Source organism: Typopeltis vanoorti, chromosome 2, assembly GCF_054136105.1.
Source record: "Typopeltis vanoorti isolate ZY-2024b chromosome 2, IOZ_Tvanoo_1.0, whole genome shotgun sequence".
NCBI lineage: Eukaryota > Metazoa > Arthropoda > Arachnida > Uropygi > Thelyphonidae > Typopeltis > Typopeltis vanoorti.
Window position 1 is genome coordinate 173,776,085 of NC_143550.1, and position 23,554 is coordinate 173,799,638.

The 23,554-nt window shown below is 35.2% G+C and overlaps 1 protein-coding gene across 2 annotated transcripts in view; it reads left to right on the forward strand.

Annotated features, from left to right (window-relative positions):
- LOC150109676 (low-density lipoprotein receptor-related protein 1B-like) overlaps positions 1-23,554 on the forward strand; it is a 361,753-nt gene that overhangs the window by 91,572 nt on the left and 246,627 nt on the right. The window lies entirely within an intron of this gene.

Sequence of the window (23,554 nt, forward strand, 5' to 3'; positions counted from 1 at the left end):
TTAAATATAATAATGATAGAAGAATTTATATACACTGGCGTCCAAAACCTAAGGACAAACACTATTTCTGAATATTACAATTGCAAATTAAATATTATTCAATAAAATACTACAAGAGCCTGTGTAGCTCAGTGGATGTGGCGTTTGCATACCACGGTGCTTGGCTGCACGAAGGAAGACTTGGTTTCGAGCCTAGTCGGCGACTAGAGGAAGTTTTTCTAAGCCTTTTTTCGACTGGTTCCTGAGTTAGTCGATCTCTGGCACGGGCAAGCGGGTTTTTCCTCCTGTAAACTCAAGAAAATCGACCGTAGAACCCACATTATTTCAGACATTAAATATATTGTGTTAGGGACCACAAGATGGGGGCACATTTGAGCCGTCTCTCTTCACTGTGTACCGCTTAATTAGTGATAGCCTTGGGCCATCTATCTCTGATTGGTACCAGTGGAGATTGAACTGCCCACTCAGTCTCCAAAAGTTAGATAGGGCTAAATGGCCTTGCCTACTCCCCGTATACGGGAATAAAAAGGCGTTAGCTGATTTTTGATAAAATACTACAAACAGGAGAGATCCCATATGACTGGAGAACTGGAAAGATCATCCCAATATACAAGAAAGGAGCAAAAGAGACAGAAATTACAGACCGATCAATTTACTCCCTCACACCTATAAAATATTCATAAGAATTATACAAAATAGATTAAAAAACACCTACGAAGAAATGATAGGCATAGAACAAGCTGGTTTCCGAGGAAACTATTCAACAATAGACCAAATTTTCGCATTGCACAAACTAGCAGAACTCAGCTGGGAAGACCATAAAGAACTATATTGTTGTTTTGTGGACTTTAAACAAGCTTTCGATAACATCAACAGAGAAATCCTTCTCAAAATTCTACTAGAAAAAGCAACAGACAAATATATAATACAGTTTCTGATAAAATATTACTCTAAGATAAATGCAATAATTAAAAAGGACACACTCACAACAGAACCCATAGAGATCCAAAAAGGAGTAATGCAAGGATGCCCATTATCCCCATGCCTATTCAACATATATCTAGAAGAAGTTGTAAAGAAGGGCAATAGACAATGAGCCTGGAATCAATGTCAATTTAAACATAAATAATATCAAATATGCAGATGATCTTGTCCTTATTGCAAGAACCCCAAATGAACTACAAAAGAAGTTGATAAACAAGCTAAACGAAACCTGTAAAACATATGACATGACAATAAATATACAAAAGACAAAAGTGATGAAAATAGGAACGGAAAACTACCATCTCAGCCACCCTAAACAGAGAACAAGTAGACAACTTCATATATCTTGGATCAAAACTAACAGAAACAATAGATGAACTCAAAACACTCAAACACAGAATAGCGATAGGATGGACCACCATGGGAAAACAGAAAATCTGGAAAACAAACAAGATATCTAAGCAAGCCAAAATCAAATTATATGAATCAATAATTATCCCAACAGTCATCTATGGAGCAGAAGCATGGACAGTTAAGAAAAGAGAGGAGAAAAAACTGCTGGCATTTGAAATGAAATGCTTAAGAAAAAAATAAATAGAACAAGTTGGATAGAAAAGAAAACAAACAGCACAGTCAGACAAGAATTATTGTATAAAAAGACAATAATAGAAAAAATTAGAAAACAACAACTGAGATGGTTTGACCACACTGTACACATGGACGCAGACAGACTTCCTAACATTCTAATCAATACTTTTCCAACTGAAAAAAGAAGATCCGGAAGATCAAGAATTACCTGGTTGAAATTAATAAAGAAAATCTCGGGGTGCAGAACATATAAGAAATCTTAGACGGAAGAGAAGAAATTAAATAAATCAACTTGTGGCAATTTATAACTGTTGATTTAGAGTAGAAAGTGGGTACACATTCAAATTTTTGAATCGTGCACAAAGGGGTCATGTGGTAGCATAGCATTCAACAGGGCAAAAAGGCTGCTGTAAATGAATTGTGTATTTAGTAAGCTTTTAAAGAGCTTTTCATGAAGGAATAAAGTTGCAAACTTGGATCTCTTGATGTCTCAAAGACATCATCTAGATCAGGGGTTCTCAACCTTTTCCAGTGGCGTACAACTATATTTAATTCAAGATAATAGATGTACCAGTAAGGCAGTGGCTCACGTACCACCAGTGGTGCGCGTATCACAGGTTGAGAATCCCTGATCTAGATGATTTCACTTGGGAAGAATTATTGTAAAGCTTGAAGGCTGTAGAATTACTGATATTGCCTGAGTTTTGAATCTCGCGTAGTGTTGTATCCAGGCTCTGGACAGCATTTCAAACCAACGGAATATGTTCCAGATATTCGCTAAGAGGTTGCTCTCACTCTACCACACAGCACGAATACAAATTTTTGGTTATAACAGCAAAACATAATTGCACACCACTGCAGGTCAGCTTGCAAGTTGGCTCCATTCAAGCAGTAGTATGCAGATATCTCGATAAACTATGGCAAGACATCTGGGACAAGTAGGACTATATACCTGAAGTCCTTTATCCACAGCTTATTGTAGAGCATGTTTCAGTGGTGTTGTATCCATAAAAATTGGACAAGACACCAATAGCTAATGTACTCTTTATGGATAAATCGTTTTAGTCTTTCTTTTGATTCTAGACAACACTTGATCTGGTGTGAAAGTGATACTGCTTACCATCTCGAGGATGTTCTCAAAAGGGATAGATATGGCAGTGCTGTGGTCATGGTGTCGGTGTATCCATTATGCAACAAAGTTCTCCAACATCATGTTTGATTGTTCCATAGTGCTGTCACGAAGAATTAATTTTTATGGGTGACAATGCTAACTACATTGTACACACACACACACACACACACACACAAGCAGTAGGGATACTCTGGAGACCAAGGATATTAATTGGATCAAGTGGTCAGTGCACTCCCCAGATCTTAACCCAGAACACATTGGTACGCAATGGGAAGACACCCTGTTGCTCGAAATTCCCTCCAGAAAACATACAAGGACTTATCCTTGCTCCTAAGGAAGAGTGAGCCAGTTTGCCTCAAGATCTCCTGAATCACTTGGTGCTAAGCATGGTACGACATTGGGAGACACACTGAAATGTCTCTTCGCATAGCTATCTGTAAGCACTGCACATTAATTCCTTAACTACATCCTTAGGAAATTTGTGACTTTTGCCTTTGGCAAAAACATATTGTAATTTCATTTGTACAAAATTTATCATAACACATTTTTTGTGTAATATAATTTATTAGTATGCTGACAATAAATTTATGTCCACATTTTGCTGTAGTCATGAATATTTATTCATATATAGGTAAAAATGTAGTTTGTCCTTAGCTTTTTGACAACTAATGTGTGTGTGTGTGTGTATGTAATAAATGAGAAAAATTCCTTTATTATTCCTAATTACATCTGTCATTTGTTTTGTTTAGTGTGTAGATTTTTTTATTAATTTTTTTTTTTTAATTTCTCTCATATTTGAATGTTTTAATATACTAAATCAGTGTTGCTTTGCCAAGAAAGATGTCATTTTTTTTTCATCATCATTAAATTCCTGATATACTCAGGAATTGGGATTAAAAATAAAATACATGTACAGGATATTATGATGAACAGTTTACATCATTAGTGATTTCCTATTGTTAATTTTCTTTCAAATAAATGTGTCATCTGTAAGGACTCCAATATTCTCAAATCTTATATTTTGTTCTTCTAAGGCACTTTAATGTATCAATCCATCCATCCATCCATCCATCCATCTAGATCTTGGTCTTTCTGTAAAACTTTTTACTTTTATGGGAGTCCATAAAAGCAAAAAGTTTTTTTTTACCATTCTCTCCCATTCTGTTTAAGCTAGTTTTTTTTTTTTTTTTTTTTCCTCACATATTCCTGAATGCTAACAATATAAAGTTCCATCCTAATATTAAGATCTCTAATTTTGATATCTGGTTTAATGCCACTTTCCTAATCTTTCTCAGAACTTTCATATATCTGGTTTTCAGTCTTTCATTGTGTTTTATCTCTAACCCATCTCTCAGAATCATAAGTTAAAATTAGTCTGAACACTGTCTTGTATACAGATAGTTTAGTGCTTTCACTAATTTCTCTTGTTGCATATACATTTATTTAGTTAGTTTTCCACCATTTAAACTTTGCTAATTCTGTTGTCTATTTCCATACTTCATTTGCCATTTTCACTAAAAATTATGCCCAAATAGCTGAAAGATTTTACCAGTCCATAGATTTCCGATTTAGGATGCAGTTGTTTTCATTGTTCTTGCCTATTTTTGTATTCTTAATCTTTTTATTGTGATTTTCATAATAAATTTATTACAGCAGTTATTCAGTTTAGTCAGAGACTCCTGCAGACTCATTTATTATTATTGCGTGACACCTCCAAGGAGTCCAAAGACTCATCGAGGGAGGGCACCTACTCTACAACTCTGTCTCGACAACTCATTCCAACAACTACAATGAACTGCAACTACACCAATGGCATCTACTGCCCACCACCACTAGTATTTTCACAAACATCCATGCCCATAGCAGGATTTGAACCCACAACCCTTTTTTGGCTGGAAAGTGGATACGCTGGCCACTCGACCAACCAGACTAGTATTGAATTGAATTAGTTGTATAGTATCATCTGCATAAAGTAAAGTGCTTAGGTTAACATTTTTCAATTTGGATATCTAGTTTAATGCCACTTCCCTTCATAATGTGATCCATCTATTATTATCATAGATAATGATAATAATAATAGACCTCATATAAATAAATAACCTCAATGGATCCTTGACTACTTCCAGCTAGTCAAGTACTCATTGAGAAGGCAGTATATCACCTACATCAGCTGTCATACATCCACTTAAACTCATTCACATCAGATGCACTCATCACTTCAACAGGCAAACTGTTCCACTCATTGCTCTGCGAGAGAAAAATCTAGTTCTTATTTTCTTCTTTACCATGCACAACTTTCATGAATGCCCTGTGTTCTCTGCTCACCTTCCACATAACAAAAAATTTTATCAGATGATATCCCATAACACTTTACCCATTCTGAAGGTTATAGATCTCTAGTATATCACCTCTCGTTTTCCTCTTTACGCAGTGTCTGCAGTCCTCATACTCTCAATCTATCCTCATAATCTAAATTACATAATTCTGATAAAATCCTTGTACCTTGTTGTACCCTTTCTGCAGTTTCTTCTTTCCCCTCCAAACCCAGGAGATCAAATCTGCACACAGTAGCTGAGTTGCGGTCATATCAAAGCCTTGGAGGGGGGGGGGGGGGCAAAAATGAGTTACCTATCTTACATTTCAGTGTTCCTTTCAACCTTGCAATTATTTAAGTTGTATTTGTAAATTTTTCTATGACCTATGAACTGTAAATTTCTGTCCCCCATAACTCTCCAAGATCCTTGACCTCATCAGTTTCTTATGGTATAATTTCGCCAATATGATGATGTGCCATTGGAAAGCTCATCACTCCAAACTGCATAACTTTTGTAATTTTGTAAGCACCGTTGTGATTTGCCCATATTTCCAGCCCTTTCAGATCATTCTGTAAGTGTTGTATGTCAGTAGCATCCCCGATTACCCTGCCTATCTTTGCATCAACAGAAAACATCTGTCAGATCCTTCTCAATGTCACTAATGTATAAATTGGACAACAATGATCCACAGACTGATCTCTGGAGTACATCACTGGTCACCTTAAACCTGACAGATTCACACCCATCATATAATACTTTCTGATATTTGTCCATCAACTTTCCACTTATCGAAGTGAGTAGTTTGTTCCAATCCCATATTCTCCAGTTTATACAACAGCTTTTCATGTGGTTTCCTATCAAATGCCTTAGCAAACCTTAACAGTATCATAGTGTACCCATTTCCTTTATCCAATGCAGCCATAACATTGTTACAAAATACGTATGTTAGCAACAAATTGTTACTACAACATGACCTCCCTTTAGTAAACTCATCTGTTCCTTGTAGAGTATAGCTTGTCTGTCAGTCCATTTCTGTATGTGAATTCTTACCGTTTTCTCTAAAATTTTCACCACCATGCTAGAGATGCTGATAGGTTGGCAATGAGACAGTAGTTTTTATGCTACCTTTGTACACCAGAACTATCGTGCGTTTTTTCCATTCCTGTGGTATCTTTTCTGAGGTGGGACTCAAGTTATACCAACATATTAAAGGCTTAGCCTGTTCATCTGAACATTCCTTTAGCATACATGCTGATATTCCATCTGTTCCTATTGCTGAATTCTTATCCAATTTTTGCAAATGTTCGTCAATTTCGTTCAGATACATTCAGAAACTGCCTCATTTAAGCACTTTTTCAAATCTCTCAATGCATTGTTGATTTTTTTTTCCATTCAGTAACTGATACTTTGGGACCAAAAATAACATTCTCCCGAGTTGGTCATAATTTCTAGTTTTGTAGTTCAGCATGTATTAGATATTAAGTAGAGATAGCATGTATACCCTTCTCTCTCACTGTGATTTTACATTAAACCATCTTCCTTTATTTCCTTCAGGTCCTACTGCTGACTTATAATTCAGATGTACTCTGTATCGCTTAATTTAATGTACAGTTTGTATCCTATAACTGTAGGCTTTCGAACAGTTTATCTCTTGACACCTAGTCACATGCCTTTTCCAGATCTACAAAACTTAAATAAATCCTCATGTTCTCATGATTTCTCAGCTGTTTGTCTTAAAGTGAAAATCTTATCCTGACAATCTCTCTTTGGCCTGAACTCTGCTTTTTTTCTAAAGTTCCCTTCCACAATTTTTCTTAACTTTTTCTGAAGTATGCTTGCTTAAATTTTACCAGGAGTACTTACTATGTAAATTCCTGTGTAATTCTCATTGTTTTATTTCCCTTTATATAGATGGGCACTGTACTCCAGTCATCTAGAATTTGACTCTCTGACAATGCTTTCTGAATATTCAGTGTTGTTCATCTGACAGCAAGAAGATAATGTCCCATAGCTTGCAGTACTATGACATGAATTTTATTGTTGCGTGTGTAATGGACCTAATCCAAGATTAAGGAATTGCACTTCATCATTGTCTTTTTTTTTTTTTAGTTCTATATTTGGGCATTTCAGGTCGAATAACATGTCCTTAAGCTGCCTTTCCACAATTCAGTGGAAAGGTGGCTTTTTCTGCCACCTTTTTTGAGGCAGAAAAAATCCACCAATATTTGGTGGCTTTTTCTGCCTCCGGTATTGGTAAGTGCTCTTGGTTGCATTCCATTTGTTTTACACACTGCTTGACTTTAATTTTTCTCTGTATTGTTTCAGAGCACATGCTTACTTGCCAGGAACTTTCAGTATTCTCTCTTCTTTTTCATGACTGCCTTTTTAATTTCCTGAGTCTATGATGCTCTGATTTTTCTTTCCTTTAGTGTTACACAGTGATCAGCATTCATTTTACACAAATTATGAACTCTACGACTTATAAATAGTTATTTTTAATTTCCCAATGTTTCGATCTTCATTTTAAGGTCATCATCTGGAGTACACACACACACACACACACACATATATATATATATATATATACACACACACACAGAGACAAGCTAAATTACATTTCACATAGTATGCTGAAGAGACAATGATTTGATCAAGTTATTCTACTGGTCTGATCGCTAGTGAAAATAAAATTACAATAAAGAATAACTACATCAAAGCTATGTTCTACTGAAGACAGCATCAGAGAAACATTCTTTCATATAGATATTTTTGTTACAGTAAAAACTGTCTTAATTTAACATGACAATTGTTATATTAGATTTAGGATCCTGGAGTACCAATGGTCCTATTTATAATTAACTCTTAGGGAGAAAGGTTAAGTGGGTAGAATATGTGTCTTCCATATGCTTGGGATTTTTAGACCATCATTATTGTTAAGATTAGGGCGATTGATAAGAATTTCACTGGCCTCCTTAAATTTACGTTCATACCATGTTTTGGTGTGATGTAAACAACAGGTGCTTTTCCAGTCAATTCTATGTAAAGTGTTTAGGGCATGATCAGAAAGACCAGCTTGACCATAGTTATGATATTTAATGTGTCGTTTATGTTCCTTTTTTCTGATAGGAATTGTGTGTCGTATTTCCCCTATATAGGGCAAATTACAGGTGCAATAAAGACTATATACTCCAGGGTGGGCCAGCAGAGGGAGTGGATCCTTGGACGAGTTGAATAAGTTCTTTAATTTTGCAGGAGGATTAAAGGTGTCTTTAAGGTTGTATTTTTGTAGTATTCTGTTTATTTTGTCTGATATCCCTTTAATGTATGGAATGGTTACAGTTTTATTGTAGTCTTGTTTATTTTTGCTTTTAAGTGAGGTCTTGTACAGAATTTTGTTGATAGTATTTTGGCTGTAACATTTTTAGGAAGGTATTGCTGATCTTTAAGTGATTGTTCATTGGAGTAAATCTTCAAAGCTCTGTTTTTTTAGTATATTAATGATGCCTAGTAGTTTTTGTGTTGGGTGGTAGGAGTTTATGTATATATATTGGCCAGTATATGTCGGTTTCCAGTAAACAGTGAAGGAAAGACTGCTGGAAGGAAGATGTGTGACAAGTGTATCTAGAAACTGAAGTGTGTTCTGCTTTTCAATTTCAGTTGTGAATTGTATGCATTTGTGTTGTTTGTTTAGGTGGCTGAGGAAAGTGTCTGTCTGGTGGCTATGGGACCAGGTAGTGAAAACATCATCAACGTATGTAAGCCAGACTTTGGGTTTTAAACAAGAGGAATCTAGAGGGGGTGGTGGTAATGGTGAACCCATGGCTGTGCCTTCTTTTTGGGCTCACCATTATACCCCCCTCCCCCCAATTGCTAACTTTTACATGGAACATTTCGAGCAACGTGCCCATTGAACCTGTAATTTGCCCTATACAGGGAAAACAGGATGCTCAATTCCTATCTGTGGTCAAACTGGTCTTTCTGATCATTCCCGAACACTTTACATAGAATTGACTGGAAAAGCACCTGTTGTTTACATCACAGCAAAACATGGTATGAATGTAAATTTAAGGACGCCTGTGAATTCTTATCAATCACCCTAATCTTAACAATAACGACGGTCTAAAAATCCCAAGCATATATTCTACCCACTTAACCTTTCTCCCTAAGAGTTAATTATAAATAAGACCATAGGTAATCCAGGATCCTAAATCTAATTTAACAATTGTCATGTTAAATTAAGACAATTTTTACTGTAACAAAACTATCTATATGAAAGAATGTTTCTCTGATGCTGTCTTAAATAGAATATAGCTTTGATGTAATTACTTTATTTTATTTCATTTATTTATTGTAACTTTTTATTTTATTTTCACTATAGGTCAGGCCAGTAGAATAATTGTTGATGAAATCATTGTCTCTTCAGCATACTGTTTGAAATGTAATTTACCTTCTCTCTCTCTCTCTGTGTGTGTGTTCCAGATGATGACCTTAATATGAAGGTTGAAACGTTGGGAAATTAATTAATGGTTGTAGAGTCCATAATTTGTGTAAAATGATTTCTATAATTTTTCTATCCTTGCATTCATTCTTACATTTTCTCTGTATTACATAAGATCACAAACTAACTTACTTGCCATAAATTTTTGATATGCTTTCATCTTTTCCAATTTTTAACTTCCTGAATCCAACTTGAAATTATTATTATTCTATGCTTGCAAATTAACTTATCACATTCCTCTCTGGCTGAATCAGTCAGTTTTCTTTAGGGTTCGCCAATAAATCTCCAAGGTTTGGTTCTTGTTTTAAAAATCTTTGTTTTTCTTGAATAATGTTGGTGTATTTAAGTCTACAGTTCACTTCAGATAGCTGTTCAACTTTCATTCATGTCGAAACTTTCTTAAACACCCTTCTTTTCAATGTGAAGTTCAATTTTATCCTGCTCAACACTAAATGGTGATCACTTTCTGTTTCAAATCCTCTCTGTACTTTTGTGTTCTGAACCAGTTGGGAAATATCAGTCATTAATAACATAGTCAATGAGACTTTTCTTTTTCTTTGCTTCTTTCAATATGAATTTGTGCACATTTTTATGTTGGAAAATGGTGTTAGTAATAAATAATCTATGTCATGAGCAGAAATATGGCAGGTACTTACCATTATTATTATAGTTCGCCCACCGTTTGTAGGTCCCTGCATCGTGTCTTTCCAAGAATAGTCGATTCATGCTGAAGGGGAGAAAGAAATGAAGGACGTCTGAATTGGTCGCCAACATGCAAAATCACGTGCTTTTATAGGTAAAATTTTCCAACTGTTGTACAAGCAACATAGTTAACTACAATAATCATAAAAGAGAAGTTAATTTTCTGACCAGTAATAATAAACAACTCATCCCACAATACGGACTGATTATCCTATTATCGGAATGGATTCTCCTTTTTCTGAGATGTGTAGAAGTGTCAAAGGATCTCTAATTGGGCGAACTATAGCTTTGTTCTTTTCTCCAAATTTTCTTAAAACATTCTTATATATCTAGGTAATCATTTCTTACTCTGCTGTTTAGATCCCCACAAAGACCAACTTTTCCTTTTTCGTTGTGTCAGCAGCCTTCTGTAATGCTCTTGAAAAATTTCTCCTCCTCTTCCAGTTAGTAGAACCTGTGTTGGACCATTAGCACAAATAAGTCCCGTTGTCCAGTTCTCCATTGTGATATTAGCCCTCATGACTCTACTTGATATTGCCTACCATTCAAGATGATTATATTTAGTGTTTTATAATTATAACTACTCCTTCTTTTACCTGATTGTTATTTCTTGAGTATAGCATCTTGTATTTCCTACTTAGAAAGATTTCACCTGCTTTTTTTCTAAAATATGTTATTCTAAACTTTTTTTCTTCTAAAATATCTTAATTTGTATAATCTCTGTTATAATCAATGGGGGGGGGGGGTCAAAAATTGCTGATTTTTAAGTATGCTGCTGAAAAACATGCCAATCATCTTGAAGTTCCTGGTATATATACCCTCAGGGGGAAGGGATGTACAAGACATTATTATTTATTATTATTATTATTATTGTTCCGGGAAACTCCAAGGAGTCGGCAGACTCATCGAGGGAGGCCCTAACATCATGTTAAGAACAACTATTCAACATTCACACAGTGTCTATCATATCTTGCCTTGAACTCATTCACGGTCGTAGCACCCACAACAGACTCTGGAAGCTTATTCCACTCATTTACCACTCTCCAAGTAAAGAACCTAGCTCTAACACCCTTGTCAACCACACTCTTGCCCAGCTTCCATGCATGGCCCCTAGTCCTCCCACCACCAGTCATATTTTCAAAAATATCTTCTGGATCAATCTTATAAAAACCCTTCAGTAATTTGAATGTCTCAATCATATCACCCCTCCTTCACCTATCATCCAATTTCTGCAACCCACAAATCTTCAACCTATTCTCATAAGGTTCATTCCACAGACCTGCTATCATCTTGGTCACTCGTCTCTGGACCCTCTCCACTTCCTCCCCATCACGAAGAAACCCTGGTGCTCATAGCTGGGCACAGAAGTCCAGATGGGGTCTTATCAAGGCTCGATACAGAGGAACAACAACTTGTTTGTCTCTGCATGTTAAAGTATTTTTCAGAAGCCAAGTGATTTGGTGAGCTGTTTTAGTTACTTTTGCAATGTGCCCCCTAAACTTCAACTCCCTATCCACCAACACTCCCAAATCCCTGGCCTCATCAATCTCCTGGAGTATGGTTCCACAAATGAGTACACATCCTGTGTACTCATAATTGCTCTACCCAACTTTGCATCATCAGCAAACAAGTGAACACTTCCTCTCAAATCCTTTCCAATATCATTGATGAACAAATTGAAAAGCAGTGGTCCAAGAACAGAGCCCTGTGGCACTCCACTAGTCACAAGACGTCTATTAGACTCCACTCCTGAATAAACCACTCTTTGGTATCTCTCCTTCAACCACCCTCTTATCCATCTCACCAACCCTATATCTATACCCATCTGCTCCAGTGTACTGATTAGGGGTCCATGTGGTATCCTATCAAAGGCCTTGGCAAGGTCCAGTAGTATCACTGTAAACCCATTACCCCTATGCAGTTCAGCCGTCACTGTGTTATAAAATTTGTTATAAAATTTATAAAATTGTACTACATAGAAAAGTTACATCACTAACTTTTGGTCACTAACAATCTGTTATCTCTCAAGGCTCCAACAATTTTGGATCTTTATTTCTGTCATCTGAGACATCTTTTACTCTATCAATCTATCTATATCTTGGTCTTCTTCTGGGTATATTTTCCTGCCAACTAGACAAAGAACGCTTGTTTAGCTAATCTTTTCTCTCCTATTCTGTTTAAAGTAACCATGCCATCTGAAATTTTTAAATAGTCAGTATTAAAACAATAGTTTGTATATTTATTTATCAAACAACCAAATATGTTTAATTTATTTTGTTGTTGACTATCATATATCGGCACCTAATTGACATTATTTAGAAGTGGAAAAAGACAATGTAGTTTTTAAAACCTTTTATCTGCAAAGTCGTGATTTTTTTCTTCTTTTAAAAAATTAATAATTTTTCGAATATTAATATTTGAAAAAAATTATGATGAATAATTAGTATTTGACTCCAGCAGTTATTTGCAGAATATCAGCTGCCATATCTTCCCTTAAACTCATTCATGCTAGATGCACTCACTACCTTGAAAGGCAAACTATACCACTCACTCTCTGCTCTGTGAGATAAAAACCTAGCTCTTACCTCTTTCTTGACCATGAACAAACTTTATAAATCTTAGTGTTCTCCCCACCTTCCTTAATGAAAAATTTCATCAAACTATATCCTATAACACCCATTCAGAAGAATGAGTGTTATAGAAATTTATAGACCTCTATCATATCGCCCCTCTTTCTCCTTTTAACCAGAATCTGTAATCTACATACTTGCAATCTGTCCTCATAATCTAAATACTATAATACCAATATAATCTTTGCAATTCTTCTTTGCACTCTTTCCACTTATCCCCTTGGAACCTGGGAAAGCAAATTTGCTCACAATAGTCCAGGTACAGTCTATCTTATGTAGAAGTAAGTAAACTAAATTAACACATGATGTGTAATGTAATAGACGAAAAATTTAAGCAAATTTTTTTTGTAGGCCAAAACAACACAAATAAAATAAGGCATGTTCACGAGTATATAAATATTTAGCCAAAGCAGCTATTTCAAACATTACCAATTTTTCTGAAGTTTCAAAAGACCTTGCTGTAGCATATTATGAATTTGGTTGGTATTAATTTACTGATAAATGACCACTGGAAAAAACCTTATTATTATACTGAAATGTATATCTCCCATGTTTTGTTTTGTGTTTTTTTTTTTTTGTTACTTTGGTATTGCAGTAATTTCGAAATTTTATTGCATAAAATTAGTGTTTATTTTAACATATTAATGTGTAGAATATTCATTAATGCTTTAATTAATATTATTATTATCTGAGATCTTGTGGGAGGCTATAAATCACCCAAACCAGCTATCATACCTTCTGTTAAATTCATTCACACTAGATGCATTCACTCCCCCCAAGGGCACATTATTCCACTCACTGCTCTCTGGGAGAAAAACCTAGCTCTTACCCCTTTCTTGACTGTGAAACAACTTAACTTCCATGGATGCTCGTGTGTTCTCTCTCCACCTTCCATATAATGAAAATTTTCATCACTTGATATTCTATAACATCCATTCAAGTTTATAGACCTCTGTCATATCACATCACCCCTCTTTCTCCTGTTTACCAGAATCTGCAATCCACATACTGGCAATCTGTCCTCATAATCTGGATATAATCTTTGTAACTCCTTATAAGGCTTATCAAAGCCTTAACCATCAAAAATTTTGTGTAAGAACAAAGGAAATTACATATAATGTAAATTGTGTCTAAGTATACCTCTAGTCAACTAAAATTCCAGACAGATTAAGGAATTAAGTCATGACCTGAGGCCACTGCAAACGCAAAGGTCGACATTACACGGGGGTTTCCCGTCTAAATGCACCAATCAATGAGGGTGACGGGTGCAGAACATCAGGGGACTATGACGTAAGAAAAACGAAGGTCATCGGAACCATATAAATAGCAGTTTACTTCGTCGAGACTGGACTGGCTTGGTTTAGTCTGTTCCTGGAAGTTCGAGTACGTTCCAGAGTGGAGTTTCTGTTCGTGGGGCAGGAAGTCACGTGCAGTTCCGACGAGAGTTCGGACTCATGACTGTATCAAGGGCAACATAAGCTGAGGAGTTTAGAAGAAAGTACGATGATCGTTAACAGCAGCTGAGCTTCATTAGAATCGTAGGTGATGAATCGTTATCTTATTTGGAGACCTGTATTCATGAAGCAAAGGCCAGAAGAACAATGCAACTAAGGCATGTCATATTAGGAGGAACCAGATGCCGAACTTCCAAGCCATAGGAATTAAATTGTCTGCTGATAACAAGGAAGAAGTCTTTCAAATTATGAAAAGGATGTTCAGGTGCAGTGATGAAGTCTAACGGAAACTAGAAGGGATATTCAGCTACAGAAAGAAACTTAGATTGTGACGGTGGTTTGAATTGATGGAATTGTTTTAAAATTAGAGATGCAGGACTTTAGGCCTTGAGCTAACAATTGAATTGATTTACTCTATGTAAGAGAGAGCCTAGCTGAATTGTATAATGAATCTACTTGTTGTAGTCATTCCTTAAGACGGAAGTATTATATGTTGATGGTCTGATTTATGTAAAGTTAAGAAAGGAGGGTAAATTTCTAGACAAGTAGTCCTGCTGAGATTTAGATGATTGTGAGAAATGATCGTATAACTTATATTGACTTGTTAGATATAGTGTACATATTAGATTTAAGTCAAATTAATTTGTGTCAATTGTGTATTTGTTTCTTAGTGATGAATAAATTGTTTTTTTCTCAAAATAACTTGCCTGATGTCTAAGTCCAATGCACTACTCATAAAATCGAACCTATGCATCTTAAAGTAGATATTACCACGACTGCAGAGTAAGAAATATTTGTAATTTGGTATGGAGATAAGTTGGAAAGGAAGGAGCTGTGTGTTCATACTGGGTATTCTATTCTTCAGAGAGAGAGATACTCCTCTTATCCTAGAATTTTGGTGGCACTGCTGACTAACAAACAAATTTTCCAAAATTTAATTTAGAATAAACAACAGTAAATCAGACAAAGAGATTGGCTCCAGCCTGAGTCACTTTCTTTGTTCTTGCACACGTGAGCCTTACTAATTGCGGCCACAAGATAGAGGTAACATAACTGACAAAAACTCTGAAATATAGTGAAAGTTAAGAAGATAAGTTTCAAATGAGAAAACGTAGAATTTTACAAAGGCACAGCCGAACAAGAATTAATTAATAAAAATTAGATTTAACAATAAAACAATGAATTTTAATACTTATAAAGAGGCAAAATATATAATGAAAGTATTTGCTATGGTACTACAAATATCAAGTAGAAACAACGTCTTAAATTATTTTACATATGTATAATTTGTATTGTGGAGCTGATGTTTTAAATGTTAAAGATATCAAGAAATTATATACTTGGTTTTAATCCTTTTCCCAAGGAAGCAAAACAATGTTTTGTACATGAAATATATTCAAGTCTGAGCTGCTTGTATATAGAGGGTAATGACTTCATATCACTTGCCTTAATATGCATCCCATAATGCAAAGCACACTCCCTTTTGGGCTTGTATAAAGCTATGCATAATAGGAAGGGCCACTACCCAGACCAGTTTCGACCTTTATTGAGGTCTCATCACTGAGATCCAGACCTGGGAGAGATACCAAGAACTAATGCAGAAGTCATGCATATCTCATAAACATCTCAAGTAGCCAAAATGTGCTTGACCTTATTAATAAAAAAATCTCTGGATGAGAGAAAGATGTAAAATGATTTTACTGCAGCTAATGTTTGTTGTTGCTTTTCAGACAGATTGTGTGTGGAAGGTGGGGGATGAATAAGCGTAAACAGAATTAGAGACATTCCTTATGTTTAAAGTTATTAGCAACAATCTGAATTTCAATCCAAATGTTAAAGTTATCAGCAATACTTTTCTAAAAAATGGTTACAGCCAAAACACTATTAAGAAAATTCTCTACAAGACCTCAATAAAAAAACAAAGATAAACCAGACTACAATAAAACTATAACCATTCCTTACATTAAAGGGATATCAGATAAAATAAACAGAATACTACAGAAATACAACCTCAGAGCTACCTTTAAACCTCCTGCAAAATTAAAAAGCTTGCTCAACTCATCCAAAGACCCACTCCCTCTGCTGGCCCACCCTGGAGTATACTGTATAATCATACCAAAAAATGGTATGAATGCAAATTTAAGGAAGCCTGTGACATTCTTATCAACCACTCCAATCCGAACATTAATGATGGCCTAAAAATCCCAAGCATATGGAAGGCACATTTTCTACCCAAGAGTTGACTACAAACAGGACTGTAGATAATCCAGAATCCTAAATCTAATATAACAATTGTAATGTTAAAAATAAATCATCATTGTCACTGTAAGAAAACTATCTATAAGAAAGAATGTTTCTCTCATGTTATCTTAAATAGAATATAGCTTTGATGTAGTTTCTAAATAATTAATTTGTAATTTTATCTGTATTTTTTTTCTTTCACTAGAGGTCATGCCAATAGAATAACTGGTGATCAAATCATTGTTTCTTTAACTTGCTGTGTTGAAATGTAACTCAGCTAGTCCTTATATATTTGTATATACTCCCAATGATGATCTTAATATGAAGGTCGAAATTTCGGGATATTAAAATAGTTATTTATAACATGGCTGTAAAGTCCATAATTTCTGAAATGAATGCTGCTGATCACCGTGCAACACTAAAAGAAAGGATTACATCATTACTAACTTCCTATCTACAATTTTTCTCCAAATCAGTCTGTTACCTGTCAAGACCCCAACATTATCAGATCTTATATTTCTATCTTCTAATGCACTTTTTACCGTATCAATCCACCTATATCTTGGTCTTCCTCTGGATCTTTTTCCTGCCAACCTGGCAGAGAACACTTGTTTTGCTAATCTTTCCTCTCACATTCTATTTAAGTGACCATACCACCTGAGATTAGCTCTCCTAACACATTTCTGAATGCTGACAATATCAAGTTCTTTCCTAATATTCTCATTTTTAATATGATATTGCCATTGCTGCCATCTGTTCATGCCCCTAATCTTTTGTCAGGACGGATGCTTGTATCTGCAGTCTCTAGTCTATGGTCAAGTGTTTTACCTCTAACCCAGCTCTCAGATCTATAAGTTAAAATTGTTCTAAACACTGTCTTGTATACAGCTAATTTAGTGTTTTGGCTAATTTCTCTCTTATTCCATATAAATTTATTCAGTTGACTTCCTACCATACCAGCTTTATTGACTGTTGTCTATTTCCATATTTAATTTACCATCTTCACTAAAAATCGTGCTTAGGTAGCTGAAATGTTTTACTTGTTCTATAGGTTCTCCATTCACAATGCAGGTGATATTTTCAATGCTTCTGCCTATTTTCATTGTCTTTGTTTTGTTATTGCTGACCTTCATACCATATCTATTACAACAGTTATTCAGTTTAGTTAGGGAATCTTGCAGACTTCTAGCTTATTTAGAAGTATAACATCATCTGCATAAAGCAAAGAGCTGTGATTAACACCTCCAATTTTGATATCAGGTTTATTACTTAATACCACTTTCCTTCATAATGTGATACAGATAATGAATAAGAGAGGGGATAATGTACATCGTTGTCTGACACCACATTTAACATTAAACCATCTTTGTTTCCTTCAATTCTAATTGCTGACTTACAACTCAAATTCTTCGGCCAGCTCCATTTCTTTCCATTCAAGGTTCTTATTTTAATAGTACCGATCTTGAACTCTGGTGATGTTGAGTTGAGGTGTGTTTTAGTATTTGTAAAAATGGCCACCTTCTAGGTAGTATGTATTTCTTGAATATTTATACTAGTAAAATACACGTCTTAATTTTTCATAAAACCTAATTTTTGTTATTCAGCTTTTAAGTAAAATTACATAGTTTTTCTGAATGATCATCCATGCTAGAATTATGAATAAGAATAATAAATTAATTCTTAAGTTAAATAATTTTAATATACAAATGTGACATTTTATTGTAATAGTGTACAACATGTTGTTATATTAATAAATTGCCAGATAACATAAAAGTGGCCAGGAAATGAATTTAATTGCTTAGAGCAGAGCCTGCACAACATACGGGCTGCATGCAGCCTGCAATGCTATTTATTTTGGCCCATATGCCTGATTGAATTGTTTAATCATACAGGGGAATATGAAATTAGACCATTTTTTCGTAGCGTTGAATTAAATTTTTAATAAGACTCTGCATGTTTGCATTCATGCGATTAATGTGACAATCATGTTTCTTTCAACTCTACAATAAATTTCATTTGGAGTTATTCCCACTGTCATATTTAATAACAAATTGTTACAATCACTTTGAAGTTTTGTTAGCGCTGGTGTCGCTGCGGGGAAATTCAAAGTTACATCTCCGTGATAACGACTTGATGTCTACGAACGAGTACGAATTGTATTACACAAAGTAGGCTGTGCCTTGACTGGCTTTGGCAGTGTAGTGGTTGGTTGTAGCTGGAGCAATACATTACATAACTGTTATCATAACCTGCATTATTGTGGGTTTTTCATCATTAGTTTTTTGTAATTAATATTGTCAATCTCAACATAATGAGCTTAAGTAAAAAGCGTAAAATAGATTCGGAAATCGAGCATTTAACCCTGAGTGGACAAACAATTTTTTTTTTTATGTTGTTTAAGGACAAAATAGTCTGCATTGTTTGCTGGGAATCTATCACTGTGCCGAAAGAGTACAATCTGAGACGTCATTTTGAATCGAAACATCCTTACATTGGAAAGTTGGATGCAAGTGAAAAGCAAATAAAAGCAAAGTTATTGAAAGTCCTTAGTGGTGAACAATAAGCCTTTTAAAAAAGTGACATCTGCAAATGAAGTTACCACAAAGGTAATCTTAAAAATATCACAAGAAATAGTTTGTGCTGGCAAATCATTTACTGAGGGAGATTTGATAAAAAAGAAAAAAAAAAGTGTCTGATCATTGCCATTTCCGAATTATGTCCTGATAAGAAAAATAATTTTGAAAATATCAGTTTGTCCTGTATGACTAATCAGCACAGGATGACTGATATTGCCGAGGATCTTAAAGATAACCTGTAAAAATCGGCTAGTGAATTTGTTTATTATTCACTTGCTATGGATGAAAGTACTGATGTGAAAGATACTGCACAGCTTTTAATATATGTAAGAGGTGGTAATAAGAATTTTGAGGTGACAGAGGAGTTTGCTGGTTTGTGTTCAATGAAAGGAAGAACAACAGGAAAGGATATCGCAGAAAATGTAAAGATGTGTGAAACTGAAAAACTATCCTTAAATTTCAAGAATTTTAGTAACAGCTTGCACTGATTGGTGTTCCATCTATGTGTGGAAAAAATGTTGGTGCTGTAACGTTTATTGAACAGTATGCAGGCAAACCATTGACAAAATTTCACTGCCTAATGCATCAGCAGGTGTTATGTTCAAAGATTTTGCAGTGTGATCATGTGATTAAAGTAATATTTGCTCTGGTCAACTATATTCGAGCTCGGGGTTTCAAATACAGATTGTTTCAGCCGTTTCTAGAAGAAAATGATGCCGAGTACGGGGATCTACCATACCACACTGATGTACGTTGATTGAGCCGCAGTAAAGTTTTGTCACGCTTTGTCTCTAAAAAATTAAGTAGTTGAATTTTTGGAATCTCAAGAAGATATGGAAAAATTCCCAGAAATAATAGATGAAGAATGGAATCAAGATTTATTTTTCTTGTGTGACATTTTGGGTCACTTGAATGACCTTAACTTACAGCTTCAAGGAAAAAATAAGTTTGTTTATCGGTTAATGTCTCTTATAAAAGCATTCAAAATGAAATTAAGTTTGTTTGAAAATCAACTTGCTAAGGGGGATATGTCACATTTCTTAATTTGTCAACAGAATATTCCATCACAATATCATTCAATGGTGGGTGGAAAATATAAGAAGCACATTACTTCTAAGTGAGAAGTTTCAGAAAAGAATGCCATTGAGTAATGAAGACAATGTCCGCATAAAAGTGATTGAGGATTCATTTTCTGTCGAAGTAGGAAATCTACCTGTTGAACTCTGAATGGAAGTTATTGATCTCCAATGTTCTGAAAACTATTGGGTCAAACATAGGGAGAGTACTTTACATGCATTTATTCTATTCTGGATAAGGATAAATTTAAAAGTTTGTTGGATACTGCCTACCAGGTATTTTGTATATTTGGGAGCACATATACTTGTGAACAAACATTTTCGGTCATGAACTTGAACAAAGTCAAACAGCGTTCATCTTTAAGTTATATCAATTTAGAGGCCATATTAGGAACGGCCACTTCAAACATGACACCAAACTTTGATAAAATAGTGGCAACAAAGAAATGCACTGTGCCATATTGTGACATTCGAGCACTGATATTTCACTGAGAATAAGTGTAATATTCTCAGTCAAATTATTAGTAAACTTTGTGTTTATGTTTAAGTGGTTTTTATTGAGAAATTTTGCAGTTATATCTGTTTGTAAATAATTTTGATTATAATATTAATTGTAACTCTCTAAAAAATTTAAATGTGCGTATGAATTAGTATTTACTGTAGACCTAACAAATATATGCAAGTTTAGCTGCAGTGGACTAGTCTAAGATTCTAAGTCTAAAATGATCTGGCCCTTGGTCAGGTGGACCAAGTTGGGTTTGGCCCTCAAAGACAATAAAGTTGTTCAGGCCTGGCTTAGAGCAAAGTATGACTGATTAACATCAGTCATTTAGCATTGTGTACATTCTAGCAAAAAAAAAAAAAAGATATAGTCTACAGATTTATGAAGCAATTGTAAATACATTCCTGTAGACAGTTTACTGGAATGAGACTGCTGAGAAACAGGATTTATTTCTATTGGTTCTGTAACACACAACTAACATAAATTGGCAGTAAGCATTGGTGTTTCAAATTTGCATTTAATTTCAAATTAATGAACTCAAGTTTGAAAGGGAAGGTGCTTAAGGGTCAAAGCTGTATAACTGAGAGGAGAACTCCACATAGCCTTTAAAGGAATGTGGAGAACCGACCAGGGCTTCTGACCTAATGTCCAATCCTCACCTTCTCGTGGTGCACCCTGTTAGGTATCTACCTGGATACTGAACGAACGAGCATGGGCTGCCAATTTGGGATTTAGCCGACCAAATTGTATTCTTATTGGCTTAAACCACAATATTAAATAATGGTACAACATGATAGAATTTCATGCTGGCTGGGGCGTTGCCCGGTTAAACAAGGCCGCCGTTCTTTTTGCCAGGGAACCAGGGCAAACAACGAAAAGTCAGCTACTGGAACAAATCCTAAAACACACCTCAACTCAATATCAATACAACTGAAGATCGGTACTATCAACATAAGAAGCCTGAATGGCAAAGAAATGAAGCTAGCTGATGAATTAGGTAAGTACCAGATAGACATAATAAGGGTGACTGAAACAAAAAAGACCAAAGCTGGTGAGCTCTTTCTGAGCAATAAATACAAAATGTTGTATTCAGGCAATGACAATCAAGGAAAAGAAGGCGTAGCCACAGCATTCAACACAAATACGAGGCTAATCTTCTTGAATGGCAGCCAATTTCAAGTAGAGTGATGTGGACAAATATGAGAATTGGGGACTGGACAATGAGACTTATTTGTGCCTGTGGTCGCACAGAAGGTTCTACTAAGGGGGAAGTGGAGGAATTTTTTGAGGCTTTAGAAAAAGCAGCTGACACAATGAAAAATGAAAAGTTGGTCCATTCGTTGGAGATCTAAATAGCAGAGTAGGAAATGATTGTGAGACATACAAAAATATTTTGGGAAAATTTGGAGAAAAGAGCAAAGCTAATAATAATGGCAAATACTTGTTGGATTTCTGTTCAGGACATGGACTGGTTATTACTAACACCATGTTCCAACATAAAAATGTGCACAAATTCACATGGAGAGAAGAGGCAAGGAAAATAAGAAAAGTCTCATAGACTATGTTATTGTTGATAGTGATGTTTTCTCCCTGGTGCAGGACACTAGAGTGTACAGAAGATTTGAAATTGGAAGTGATCACCATTTAGTCTTAAGTAGGATAAAAATTGAATTTCATATTGAAAAGAAGAACATGTAAGAAAGTTTCTAAACGAATAACAGTTGAGCAGCTCTCAGATGTGAACTGTAGACTAAAATATACAAACATTATTCAAGAAAAAATGAGAGTTTGAGAACAGGAATCAAACCTTGGAAATTCAATGGCAAGCTCTGAAGGAAACATTGATTGATTCTGGCAAAGAGGCATGTAGTGAGGTCTGCAAGGATAGAAAATCTTCCTGGTGGACACAGGAAGTTAGAGGCAGTGAAGGAAAAGAAGAAAGCGTAACAAAAGTTCCTGGCAAATAAGTCAGCATGTGCTCGTAGAGAATACAGAGACAAATGTAAGAAAGCTAAACACTGTGTAAAACTAGCTAAACAAAAGTCATTGGAAGACTTTGGTAAGAATATTGTAAATAAATATCAAGAAGGTGGCAAGATATTCTGGAGATTGTTGAAGAAGCTCAGAAATGGAGGAAAGAGTGTTGTGAAAGAAATTAGAGATGATAAAGGTGATATGAAAACTGGAGAAAAAGATATCCTTGAAGTATGGAGTAATTATTTCGAAAAATTGCTAAAAATGAAACTAGCAGTGATGAGAGCACAGTGATAAAAGACACTGACCAGGCATGCAATCAGGAATACATATCCATGCTTGAAGCAGAAAAAGCCATCAAAAGTCTGAAATGTGGAAAGGCAGCCATAGTAGATGATATTAGACCAGAAATGCTCAAGTATGGAGGTATAAAGGTTTTACAGTGGCTGCACTGCATAGTTCAGAGGGGCTGGACAGAATTACGAATTCTAGATGATTGGATTGATGTTCTCATAGTACCCATATATAAAAAAGGATATAAAACTGTTTGCGAGAATTACAGAGGTATTTCTCTACTGAGTGTTCCAGGTAAGATTTATTCCAGTATACTTGAGAAACGGTTGAGAAGGATTGTGGAAGAGAAGCTTGGTGAGAACAAGCTGGATTCAGGCCAAATAGAGGCTGTCAGGATGAGATATTCACTTCACGACAAATAGTTGAAAAGTCATGGGAATATAACAAAGATCTGTGTTTAAGTTTTGTCAATCTGGAAAAGGCATATGACAAGGTGCCAAGAGAGAAGATATTTAAAACTCTACAGTCATATGGTGTAAATGGATCATTATATCAAGCAATACTTAGTCTTTATTTGAGTTGTAAGTC